Source organism: Alnus glutinosa, chromosome 1, assembly GCF_958979055.1.
Source record: "Alnus glutinosa chromosome 1, dhAlnGlut1.1, whole genome shotgun sequence".
Lineage (NCBI taxonomy): Eukaryota > Viridiplantae > Streptophyta > Magnoliopsida > Fagales > Betulaceae > Alnus > Alnus glutinosa.
Window position 1 is genome coordinate 51161510 of NC_084886.1, and position 12700 is coordinate 51174209.

A 12700-nucleotide genomic window follows, 5' to 3' on the forward strand; every position below is an offset into this window, starting at 1 on the left:
CAAAAGATTTATAATAAAATCTTGTTGGGTTTTTTTTTTCGGTGTTGTATCCCTTTACCTGGACTAGCCGTTAGCCTCGGAGTCGAGCTTCTACCTAAATAAAACACGAGAATAAATTTAGCTGATCGTTCCGAAATTTCAATTCTAAGACTTAAACTAAATTATCTCATATGTATATTCTATATACAAAATCTCTATCCAAGGATTAAAACATTTAACCAATATATCCTACAACTTTTTATAAAAAGTACTCTACATATCTTCAAAATTCCAATACTCACTGAAAACCCATACTCAAATGATTATTATCAAACAATTACTAAATTACCCACATACACCCATTCGGCCATCCTCAAAGCCAGGTATCAAAAATTCCAACACTACCATCTAGAAAATTCATAACCATCTACTCCCTACACTCTCAATCAAACATCAAATCCATAATATACCCAATCCAAAACCCTCACTCCTAAATTATTCCAGAATCCTTTTAAACACTAAAAACATAATAATCCTTAACTACAATAATTAATAACAAATCTCCAAAACGCCCATCAACAAAGAATAGTATTTCAGCCAAGATCAACAAACAGGAACCACAATACCCATACAATCAGTTTATAAATAGAATCCAGAAATCACCAAACATAACACTCACGACTTATCTTACTTCTAGAGCACCCTAACAGACCATTCAAAAATTCTAACTAACAAATACAATCTTTCCAACGATCAACCCTCAATCTTAACAATAATCATAATCCAAAAAATCATCAAACTCTCAGTAAATCAACAACTATGAATCAAATCATAAAAATTATTTACCTTGATAATCTCCAGTACTAATATTCAAACATAAATTAATACCCAAAATCTTCCAAAATTTTTAACCAAAAACAAGAATACCCATCACCAAAACTTCACCCAAATCAGCTAAAATTCATCAACAACCCAACCATAATCATTACAACCACTGTCAACTACCCAAATTAATAAAACAAGAACCAATCAGCCAAAAATTCCAAAATACCCAATTAGCCAAAGCACACCAAATCAGTAGAAATCTAAATCTAATTCAAAGTATCTTAGGACTAAAATTAGTATTAATCACAATGAACATATATATAAATTTCTTCCTAAAATCTCAAGGTTACTGGAAATCTTACCGAAAATTGCTACACAACTGCCGAAAAAATCAACCCACGGTCGACCCACCGGAAAACCACAGAAAACAATCGAAAAGCGCGCCTCCAAAAACTGCTGGATCCCCTTTGCCTCACCGGAAACCAGCCTTCAAGTCACCGGGTCTCAGATCAACGAGTCACCGAGTCACGGGTTCACCGGAATCGCCACCGGAACCGCCAGAAATCGCCACTGGAACCCACCGGATCTCTCTCTCGGGTTCGATATGGGTCGCGCACACACACACACGGGTCACGGATTCTGGGTTATGGGTCACGGCCTTGATGGGTTCGGGGTTATGGGTTAGGCCGGAAAACACCTGAGCCCGCCGGAAATCGGCTTGTCTCGCCGGAAAATCGTTCCTGAAGGGTCGGCCACCGTAGCTTCACCAGAGGATCCTTCAACGGTCGGATCTCCTCCAGCTCTCCCTCTCTGCTTCGCCTCTGTCAGACCCACCGGAAATCGGGTTCTGATCCCTCCGGCGTCGACCCACCGGAGAATCGTGCCACCTGGGTCGACGGTTCGCCGGTTCTCTCCTCTCCCGTCAATCTCTTACTCCCCCTTTCTCGGCATCTCTCTCCCTGTTTCACTCTCTCTCTCTATCCCTCGAATCTCTCTCTCTCTTCTCATCTCTCTGTCTCTCCCTGTGTGTGTCTGCGTGCTCAGGAAGAAAGAAGAAGAGAGGAGAAATAATAGAAGAAGAAAGAAAAAGTAGCGAAGAAGGAAGAAGAAAGAAGAAGAAAGAAGAAAATTTTAAAAAGAAAATAAATCAACTTGCCGTGCAAGTTGCTTCCTCTTTTCTTTTTTTCTTTTTTTTTTTTTTTTTTTTTTTACAACTTACTTAATAAGTTATATATATATATATATAATTATTATTATAAAAAAAATTTGGGATATTACAATTCTTCCCCCCTTAATAGAATTTCGTCCTCGAAATTTAAAACTATAAAGTTTCCCTTAACGAAGAAAATAAAGCATACTTATATCATATTGCCATAACTATGACTTTCAATGTAACCATCACCATCCACATCGTTTCCATTTCTCTGCTTCAATGTAAAGGTCTGCTCTTGTTGTAAAGCTCGTATATTTCGTTCGTCTGTGTCCGTAGTACCTGATCAGATCATTGTATTCAAAATACCTTAAGCAATATCTTGAAATTCCACCTTAACTTCTATTGTTAAAGTTCCATCTACTTCTTTTCAGAAATAAACTTATCATAGACGAAAACCTCGACCATGATAAGCGGCTGTCCTTATCCCTTCGAAAAGGGTGTAAGAAAATAATATCTTATATAGTACCATGATCTATTCTATGAGTCGATCTACTGACTAAGGCGAGGGTACCAACCTTCATCCAATATGGACTGGCAAATTTTCGTATACTTCTTCATAACCCCAGAAAGTATACCCGTGCTCGAACGGTGTCACATACTTGTTAGGTACACTCAACCGATAAAGTCTCACCTAATTTAGACTAGGTCTTCTACATTAGAAAAAAAAAACATAGCTCTGACTTTGTTATTCGATGCTTCCCAAGAAAGAATCTTTCATCTCATGTTATTGAAATTCCAACGCCCATAACTAGGGAAGAAACTTATTCAAAGTCCAACGTCTTGATAAAACGACCATGCTTAAATAAATCCTTAAACATTAATTCCGAGTCCAACCATTTCTATCCTCAAATAAGACAGTCTATAGATCTTCAGACTTCATAACATAAATCATATCACTCATAGTAATTCCATCAAGTAAGAATTTAAAATCAAAATAGTACCTCAATCAATCTTAATTGGCTTAGCGAAAGACTAAGATATTGACCTTAGGATCTTCCAACGATGGCACCAAATAGTTTTGTTTACTCAAATTAGCAAGAATCCCAAAACTTTACCTCGACCATAAACTAGTAATATATCATAAACACGTAGATCAAATCAATCATAACTATCCTTAATATCATGACAAAGGTATAAGAGCTTAAGATCATGACTTAGTATAAAGGCTTATATTCATGCCATATAATCATTATCTCCCCTATCATCACCAAGAGTGTAAGATAATAATGTTTTCAAATCTTGTCTCCAAATCATAAGTAAACCTCAAATTATAAATCAGGCAATAACCTTGCATTCCATTGCAAGTTTTAACCTCGAAGTATAGATCGGTTAATTATCAAAGGTATACTTAATATCTAATAAAGATGCAGAAATTCTAAGATCATCAAGTATGAACATCAAGTCTGTAAATCAGCAAATTTCAAAATCCAAGACTTAAACCTCAAATAACAAAATCAGTAATGCCTCGAAACCTAGTCTCCACATTTGTCATTACCATTCATCATGATTCTAGTAAAAAAGAATATTACTAGTATTATTCCATAAAAATTATTCTAATCCAAATGAATCACATAATGGGATTTAATCATAACAGATTGTTTTCCAACAGTAATTATGCAAATCATATTTCTATAACACCAAAAATTCTTCCAATAACAAAATCATATATTTCCAGCTCCGTGATTCAGAATCGCCTTAAAATATAAACCTATCATCAAAATTCGTAATCATTGGCTACTATCATAAAATTGATATTAAACTTTTATACCTCAAACTCAGCCAATATAAATCAAGTTGAAAATCTTTCCTTAGAGTCTCGACAGTTCATCATAATTGATTATCTAGATATCATTAAAGAAATTCTCATATAATAGAATATCAAAACTCTCAATTCATGGCTAAGATTGATAATCACCACAATCTTACCTAACAATCCGAGCAACTTAAATCCATTCCTAAGGCTTAGCATCAGTTTAATCCACTAACCATCCAAGCAAACGATATCTCCTCCTCAAATCTCGCATGATAGTAACCTTACCCGGCATTAATACTTGATTTGAGCGTAGACATTCGCCTCGTAGTGCGTGATCCTGATTTTGTTAAACCACTGCATGTTCCCAGCATTCCTCTATGTCGTCATTGCAGCGAAGGACAATCGATCACAGTAGAAAGGCGCTCATCCAACCAGTCAATCACACACATATTAGTAGCGAAAATATTTGATAAAAAAAAAAAAAAAAAATTGGTAATAAACATGAAACTTATCATTATACTTATTCAAACTACAATCTAACTGATCTTAATCATTATGCCCAAAGTATCAACCTATATCTTAATCTGAACCATTAAGTACTAATTTTACTCAAATGATCGATTCTTTGATTGTTCAGAATTCCTATCTCCAAATTCCTAATTAACAAATCCACTGCTTACATATCCTCAAAATTCATAGACCAAAATATCAAATTTTATCAGGTCCTACAAATTAAAATACCTGAAAGATTTAACAATCCATACCTCAAAGCATTGCAGTCCTCTTTATGAGTCCATAAAAAAAATCTTCAATCACAACTGATCAATCTTCTCAAAGAGGTTAAAAGAAAATCATTATATCAAAGGTCTTCTAAGACTGTCATATTCCTTGTACTTTTATTCCTTTGATTCTTTAAGACTATGATCTTTTTCTTATCCTGCATAAATACTATTATCCTCATAGGTCAATGGATACAACCTTAACCTCAATCCAATTCAATTATGCCATTGATCAATCCTCAAATATGATAATTAGAGCATTTCTCAAACTTAAGATCTTCCGAAAGATTCATCTTATCAAATGGATTATCTTATCCTCTAGAAAACTCCAAACATTCCTCAATTAATAAATTCTAACTTCACTAAAGTTTTCAGATCATAAGAATATAATTGCTCCAAAGATCATCAAATTACTTGATCAACTTATTTCCTCATATGTCCTTAAAACACATAAATCAGCAATCTATAGATCAAAAATCCATCTTCAAAAGGATACCAGATTCCAGATGATAGATCTCCTTAGTAGGATATATCGTTACTTACCTCCTAGAGTTAATCAGATATATCTCAAAACTTTAATATTTATTTCCAAGCTCATGAAATATCTATATGATGCTTAATACATTCATTTACTTAATATCCCTAAATCTGCCAAGATATTAAGCATCCGAATCTCTACAACCTATCTCTTTAAAAGCATTTCATAAATCATGACTATACCTCAAAATATGGTGGTCATCAATACCTAACCATCCAAAACAAGTTGGTCTATAACCGATGCAATTTGCTATTCCTTGAGAAAGATTGTACAACTTAACACTTAGGTAAACAGGTCTTGAAAACCTATCATAATTTGATACTGATCATAACTTACTCCTTAGTATTGATTCCAACTTAGAGACTTTAACCTTAATAAGATCAAACCTATGGTTCACAAGTCAATCTGCTATGATGCAAAATCCTATCCGCTCCCTAGATCTTATAGAAGTTAGACTCTAAAAAGATCTACTCTTACAGTCCCTAGAGCAAAATGCTCTGATACCATGTTGTCACGCCCCCGTTTTGGGAAAAAAGGGAAACGTGAGTTTGAGTACTAAAATCATAAAATGGAAGCGTGCAATTACAACAAATAAGTTTAAAACTCATATTAAACCTTTCTATTAATAATCTATACAAAATCAAGAACTCCAAAAGGAACAAATCATACTATACAATATTAGGGTTTGGCTGGTTCATCACGAACTATCGCTCTCAGCGAGGTCTACGCCCTTACAAGAAAAAGACTTCGTCTTACGGTTGTCATCTGGAGAGGGGTGGAGGAAGAAGGGATGAGTTCGACAACTCAGTAAGGAAAATACAACACCAGGGGAAATAAAAACATGCTATAAACCTTTATGCCAAAATCTTTAGTCATTTTCATAATGACAGATTTATTCTACTCACTGTTAAGAATTAATTTCACATATGATGAATTGCATAAAGTAAATTGAATTAGAACCTAAACCAATAGTATATTGATTTTAATTTATTTTAGATGATTTAAGTGTATTTGAATATATTAAGATTACGATGATGTTTAGAAGTATGAATATGTGATTTTAGATTGAGTATAAGTTAGAGATTCAAGTTATGAAAAATTGTCTGAGAAGTGATATGCTAGGCTGTCTATGTTTTATAAGAAAACACATATTAAAGCATGATTCATATATGAAATGTATTGTTTTAAGACAGGTGGCATAGCATTTGAACAATTAAAAAGAATTTGTAGAATATGAATAATGATATAAGAATGACAGTTTATAAATGAGAATGACAGTTTATTATGATCCAGTATATTCTTTTTATCAGTTTTCTCTTTAATCCTTTCTCTGTGGTTTAACCTCTTATAGACTCCACACCGCCAATTCCCGTGAGCGGCGCACGTTGGCTTTGTCCAAAGGACCTATAGACTCAGCCTGTCGTCACAGAGAAGAGTCGCCGGGTTGGGGGTCTTCCCTAGGTGAAGGCCAACCTCGGATGGTAGCACACATCGACTTACGGTATGCTTGCCATGCTACCCTATGGGTACCAATTCTAACTGTAGTAGTGCCTCAAGGTTAAACAATTATTGCACATGAACGTTTTCTGTAATACTGTAGGCTCTGCTTTATCTGTAAACTTTATTTCAAAACTGTAAGAGCCGCTTTTATAACTGTAGTCATGTGCAGAATTTAACTTTAGATTCTCTTTTCTTTCAAAACTGTATTCATAAATAGAGTCATTTATTTTGGAATGCTCTATAGTCATAACTTTCAAATGCTCTCTTTTTCATCATTGCATATTTCACAGCTTTGAAATGCTCTTAATTATGACTGTAATTATGCATAAATCATAACTTTAAAATATGCTCTTAATCATATATGTGAGTATGCATAATTCATAATTTTAAAATGCTCTTAGTCTTAACTATAATTATGCATAAATCATAATTCTTAAAAATGCTCTTAACCAAAACTGTGATTTATGCTCAAAATTCTTAAACAATATCATATGAGTAATAAAGCTTGGCATTAAAAATCGCATGAGCAACGCTTTGTAAAAATTCCCCAACACTTTTTCAAAAGATTTATAATAAAATCTTGTTGGGTTTTTTTTTTCGGTGTTGTATCCCCTTACCTGGACTAGCCGTTAGCCTCGGAGTCGAGCTTCTACCTAAATAAAACACGAGAATAAATTTAGCTGATCGTTCCGAAATTTCAATTCTAAGACTTAAACTAAATTATCTCATATGTATATTCTATATACAAAATCTCTATCCAAGGATTAAAACATTTAACCAATATATCCTACAACTTTTTATAAAAAGTACTCTACATATCTTCAAAATTCCAATACTCACTGAAAACCCATACTCAAATGATTATTATCAAACAATTACTAAATTACCCACATACACCCATTCGGCCATCCTCAAAGCCAGGTATCAAAAATTCCAACACTACCATCTAGAAAATTCATAACCATCTACTCCCTACACTCTCAATCAAACATCAAATCCATAATATACCCAATCCAAAACCCTCACTCCTAAATTATTCCAGAATCCTTTTAAACACTAAAAACATAATAATCCTTAACTACAATAATTAATAACAAATCTCCAAAACGCCCATCAACAAAGAATAGTATTTCAGCCAAGATCAACAAACAGGAACCACAATACCCATACAATCAGTTTATAAATAGAATCCAGAAATCACCAAACATAACACTCACGACTTATCTTACTTCTAGAGCACCCTAACAGACCATTCAAAAATTCTAACTAACAAATACAATCTTTCCAACGATCAACCCTCAATCTTAACAATAATCATAATCCAAAAAATCATCAAACTCTCAGTAAATCAACAACTATGAATCAAATCATAAAAATTATTTACCTTGATAATCTCCAGTACTAATATTCAAACATAAATTAATACCCAAAATCTTCCAAAATTTTTAACCAAAAACAAGAATACCCATCACCAAAACTTCACCCAAATCAGCTAAAATTCATCAACAACCCAACCATAATCATTACAACCACTGTCAACTACCCAAATTAATAAAACAAGAACCAATCAGCCAAAAATTCCAAAATACCCAATTAGCCAAAGCACACCAAATCAGTAGAAATCTAAATCTAATTCAAAGTATCTTAGGACTAAAATTAGTATTAATCACAATGAACATATATATAAATTTCTTCCTAAAATCTCAAGGTTACTGGAAATCTTACCGAAAATTGCTACACAACTGCCGAAAAAATCAACCCACGGTCGACCCACCGGAAAACCACAGAAAACAACCGAAAAGCGCGCCTCCAAAAACTGCTGGATCCCCTTTGCCTCGCCGGAAACCAGCCTTCAAGTCACCGGGTCTCAGATCAACGAGTCACCGAGTCACGGGTTCACCGGAATCGCCACCGGAACCGCCAGAAATCGCCACTGGAACCCACCGGATCTCTCTCTCGGGTTCGATATGGGTCGCGCACACACACACACGGGTCACGGATTCTGGGTTATGGGTCACGGCCTTGATGGGTTCGGGGTTATGGGTTAGGCCGGAAAACACCTGAGCCCGCCGGAAATCGGCTTGTCTCGCCGGAAAATCGTTCCTGGAGGGTCGGCCACCGTAGCTTCACCAGAGGATCCTTCAACGGTCGGATCTCCTCCAGCTCTCCCTCTCTGCTTCGCCTCTGTCAGACCCACCGGAAATCGGGTTCTGATCCCTCCGGCGTCGACCCACCGGAGAATCGTGCCACCTGGGTCGACGGTTCGCCGGTTCTCTCCTCTCCCGTCAATCTCTTACTCCCCCTTTCTCGGCATCTCTCTCCCTGTTTCACTCTCTCCCTCTATCCCTCGAATCTCTCTCTCTCTTCTCATCTCTCTGTCTCTCCCTGTGTGTGTCTGCGTGCTCAGGAAGAAAGAAGAAGAGAGGAGAAATAATAGAAGAAGAAAGAAAAAGTAGCGAAGAAGGAAGAAGAAAGAAGAAGAAAGAAGAAAATTTTAAAAAGAAAATAAATCAACTTGCCGTGCAAGTTGCTTCCTCTTTTCTTTTTCTTTTTTTTTTTTTTTTTTTTTTTTACAACTTACTTAATAAGTTATATATATATATATATATATATATATATATATATATATATATATATATAATTATTATTATAAAAAAAAATTGGGATATTACAATATGACTAGTAATTAATTATTGATATTATTCACTTTTATTATTTTATATACCTATAACCAATAAATTATAACCAATTAATATATACTGACTAATAACCATTATTATTTGTTACTTAATTTATGCTTACATATACTATATTATAAAATTAGTTTTATACATATATATATATATATACACACACACATATACATACACGAGTCGAGCCTTAATAAACGAGTCGAGTTTATACGAGTTTGCATCGTTTAATAATCGAGTTTGATTTCGTGTTCACGAGTAGCTCATTTAATAATCGATTCGAGTACAAGTCGAGTGATGAGCTTCAGTCATAACATCCCAAGTACACTGCTACCAAACCATCAACTATACTAGAATACCTGCAGCCAAAGGAACATCATCTATACGGTTGTGGGGGTTTGCCACATCCGTATAGGTAGGGCTGAGCATGGGGCGGTGGGGGGGCGGGGATGGGGATTTTTTGAACCCGCCCCGCAGAGGTGCGGGTTCCCCAAAGTGAACCCGCACCCCGCAGAAAACCCCCTCCACCCTCACGGGGCGGGTGTAGATGGGGCGGGGTTGCGGGGCGGGGATCCCCGCGGGTATGCGGGGATCCCCGCGGGTTTTGACCCATTACTCCTTGTGTTCAATTTTTTTTTTTTTTTTTTTGATAATTATACCTGTAAGTAGGCCTATGCCACTTTTTCTTGCCACAAAGCTCATTTAAGATTTGTTTCGCTCCTTCAATCTCAAATGACCCATCGCTCCGTACAGAAAATTCAAACGTCCCAGTGTTAGTGGGCTTAGATTGCGATAACTTACTCAAAGCTTGCTTTGCTGCATTAAGCTTTGAGATTTCCTTCTGCTCAGAAGAACCCGAGGCAACAAACCTGCCATTGACATATACACTAGCAATATTCTTTGCCCCTTTTCTCCAATGCCTAATGTCAACTTGCTTACCCTGCTTCTGACACAACTCAAACAGCATTGTAACAGGCTGTGGTTGTTGTTGCAAGTCTTTTAGCGTGACAATAGGCTCCAACAGACCCCTAAAAATCTACACGGATTCAATAAACAACAAACAATGCCTTTTAATTTATTCAAACAGAGGAAGACATACATTAAACAGATAGAGAGGAAAAGCTCCAAACAAGAAGAAAAAAGAAAAGAAAAACCAAGATCATATTTTTTTTTCTTTTTCTTTTTCTTTTTTTAAATATGCGGGGCGGGGCGGGGACCCGAGAAAATTCAAGGGTCCCCCCCGCAACCCGCCCCGCCCCGCGCGGGGGGGGCCAAAAACAGCCCCAAAACCCGCACCATGGGTGCGGGTTTTGGGCTCTGCGGGGAGGGTTGGGGCGGTTTCTGCGGGGCGGGGCGGGTTTTGCGGGGATTTGCTCACTCCTACGTATAGGTGAAAGGATGAGTTCACCGTCTCAGTACATAATACCGAGACCTCAGTGATATTAAACTGACTGAGTTTTCGCAAAGAACCAACTTTTCCTCTTTATAGTCTTGTGTACACTATAACAGCTACTAATTTTATAAACTTTTGTTTGAAAAACCCCCATAGCTAATATAGCAAACACCGACTAATAGAAAACATTTCAAACATATTATGCAGCTGAGACTTTTACGTAAAAGTTTCATTGTTGGAAACAACTACATACATTCTCACATACTATAATACTTTTGATTCAGTGACTTAGGCTTACATACACACGAGGGCGTTCGCATGCACATAGACCTTAAGCTGGAAAATGATGACATTTAAATCATGCAACCATTCGATAGAAATATACATAAGCTATTTCCCATTGAAACTCTTATGCATACTAATATGTCTAGCAAAACTACTCATAGTATAAAAACACCACACTCATAAAAACAATGCTATACATGCTCATGTAAGTTTTCTTGTATGGGGCTTGCCCCGTTCCGTGCTACCCGTGGCCCATCGGATTGGCCATTCACTACACGGGTTGCGGATCCTAATTTTCAAACCCGTTCACAGCGGGGCGGGTTGTAGAAAACATGTAAATCCGGCCCAATCCGGCCCGCGCCCACCCCTAGTCCTATGCAGCCAAGGTGAGTTTTCTACTCACTGAGAAAACTACTTTTAAATATGTTATAGAAATGCAAATACTATATTGTTTTATAAATCCGAATCAACTGCATGTATGTTGAATATATATGTTTTAGATGATTTGAGTAGTTTCAATTATGTTAAAATATCGCAATGATGTTTATGAGAATTATTGCATGAATGAAAAGTGTGACCAATCTCGAGTAAGCTCACGAGTAGCTCAGCTCGTTTACACCCCTACCTAACTGCTAGCTTTGCAGTAAAATTTGTGTCGGAGACTCTATATGTGATTGCATTTTTAATATATAAATGGTGTGGAGGCATTTATTGATGTATGATGCATTGAAGAATTTTTGTAAAGCCACAACAACCTTATGCCAATAAGGTACTCTTACTCTGAAATTAAGAAGACAACTAAAACTTTTAACGACAAATTGGGTGGAGGCTATGTCATTGTATTTAAAGGAGCACTACGAAGTGGCCGATTCGTAGTTATACATATGTTAGCTAAGTCCAAAGGTAATGGGCAAGACTTAATAAATGAAGTTGTAACCAATAAAATGATTCACCATGTTAATGTAGTGCAACTCAATGGTTTTTGTGTTGAAAGATCAAAGCAAGCTCTTGTATATGAGTTCATGCCTAATGGCTCTCTAAATAAATACATATTTTCGTTAGAAGTAAGTACTATCCTATGTTATGACAAGATATACAATATATCTCTAGGAGTTACTCGCGGAATTACATATTTTCATCAAGGATGTAATATGCAAATTTTGCATTTTAATATCAAGTCTCACAACATTATTCTTGATGAGAATTTTACTCCCAAGGTTTCTGACTTTGGCCCTGCAAAGCTATATCCTGCAAATGAAAACATTATTTCTTTGACCGCTGCAAGATCGATGGACGTTATGATACATGACTCATAAGTTGTTCTACAAAAAAATTGAAAGCGTCTCATACAAAACTTATGTATATAGTTTTGGAATGTTATTAATGGAAATGGGCAAATAACGGGTATAAGAAAGAACTGGAATGATTTTGCAAAACATTCAAGACAAATCTACTTCCCTACTTGGGTCTATGGCCAATTGCACAACATAAACAATGTAGAAATAGACGACATCACATAAGAGAAAAAGGAAATAGTTACGAAAATGATCATTGTCGCATTATGGTGTATACAGATGAAGCCTAGTGATCACTATTCAATGAAAAAAGTGGTAGAAAGGCTTGAAGGAGAATATGTCGAATGCTTACAAATGCCTTCCAAGCATTTCCTATAATCGGAGAGCCCTATAACAAACACTGGAAAGACTTCGAATCAAACTTTTCTTCAATTCAATCAAATGCATCAA

At 36.1% G+C, this 12700-nt stretch overlaps 1 long non-coding RNA gene across 1 annotated transcript; it reads right to left on the minus strand.

Annotated features, from left to right (window-relative positions):
* Positions 1-5708: 5708 nt before the first annotated feature.
* Positions 5709-8913, minus strand: LOC133862259 (uncharacterized). The gene is made up of 3 exons (XR_009899187.1): positions 8313-8913; positions 7205-7240; positions 5709-5852 (listed from the first exon to the last, which is right to left on the minus strand). It is a non-coding gene; the product is annotated as an uncharacterized LOC133862259 (long non-coding RNA).
* Between the last annotated feature and the right edge of the window lie 3787 nt (positions 8914-12700).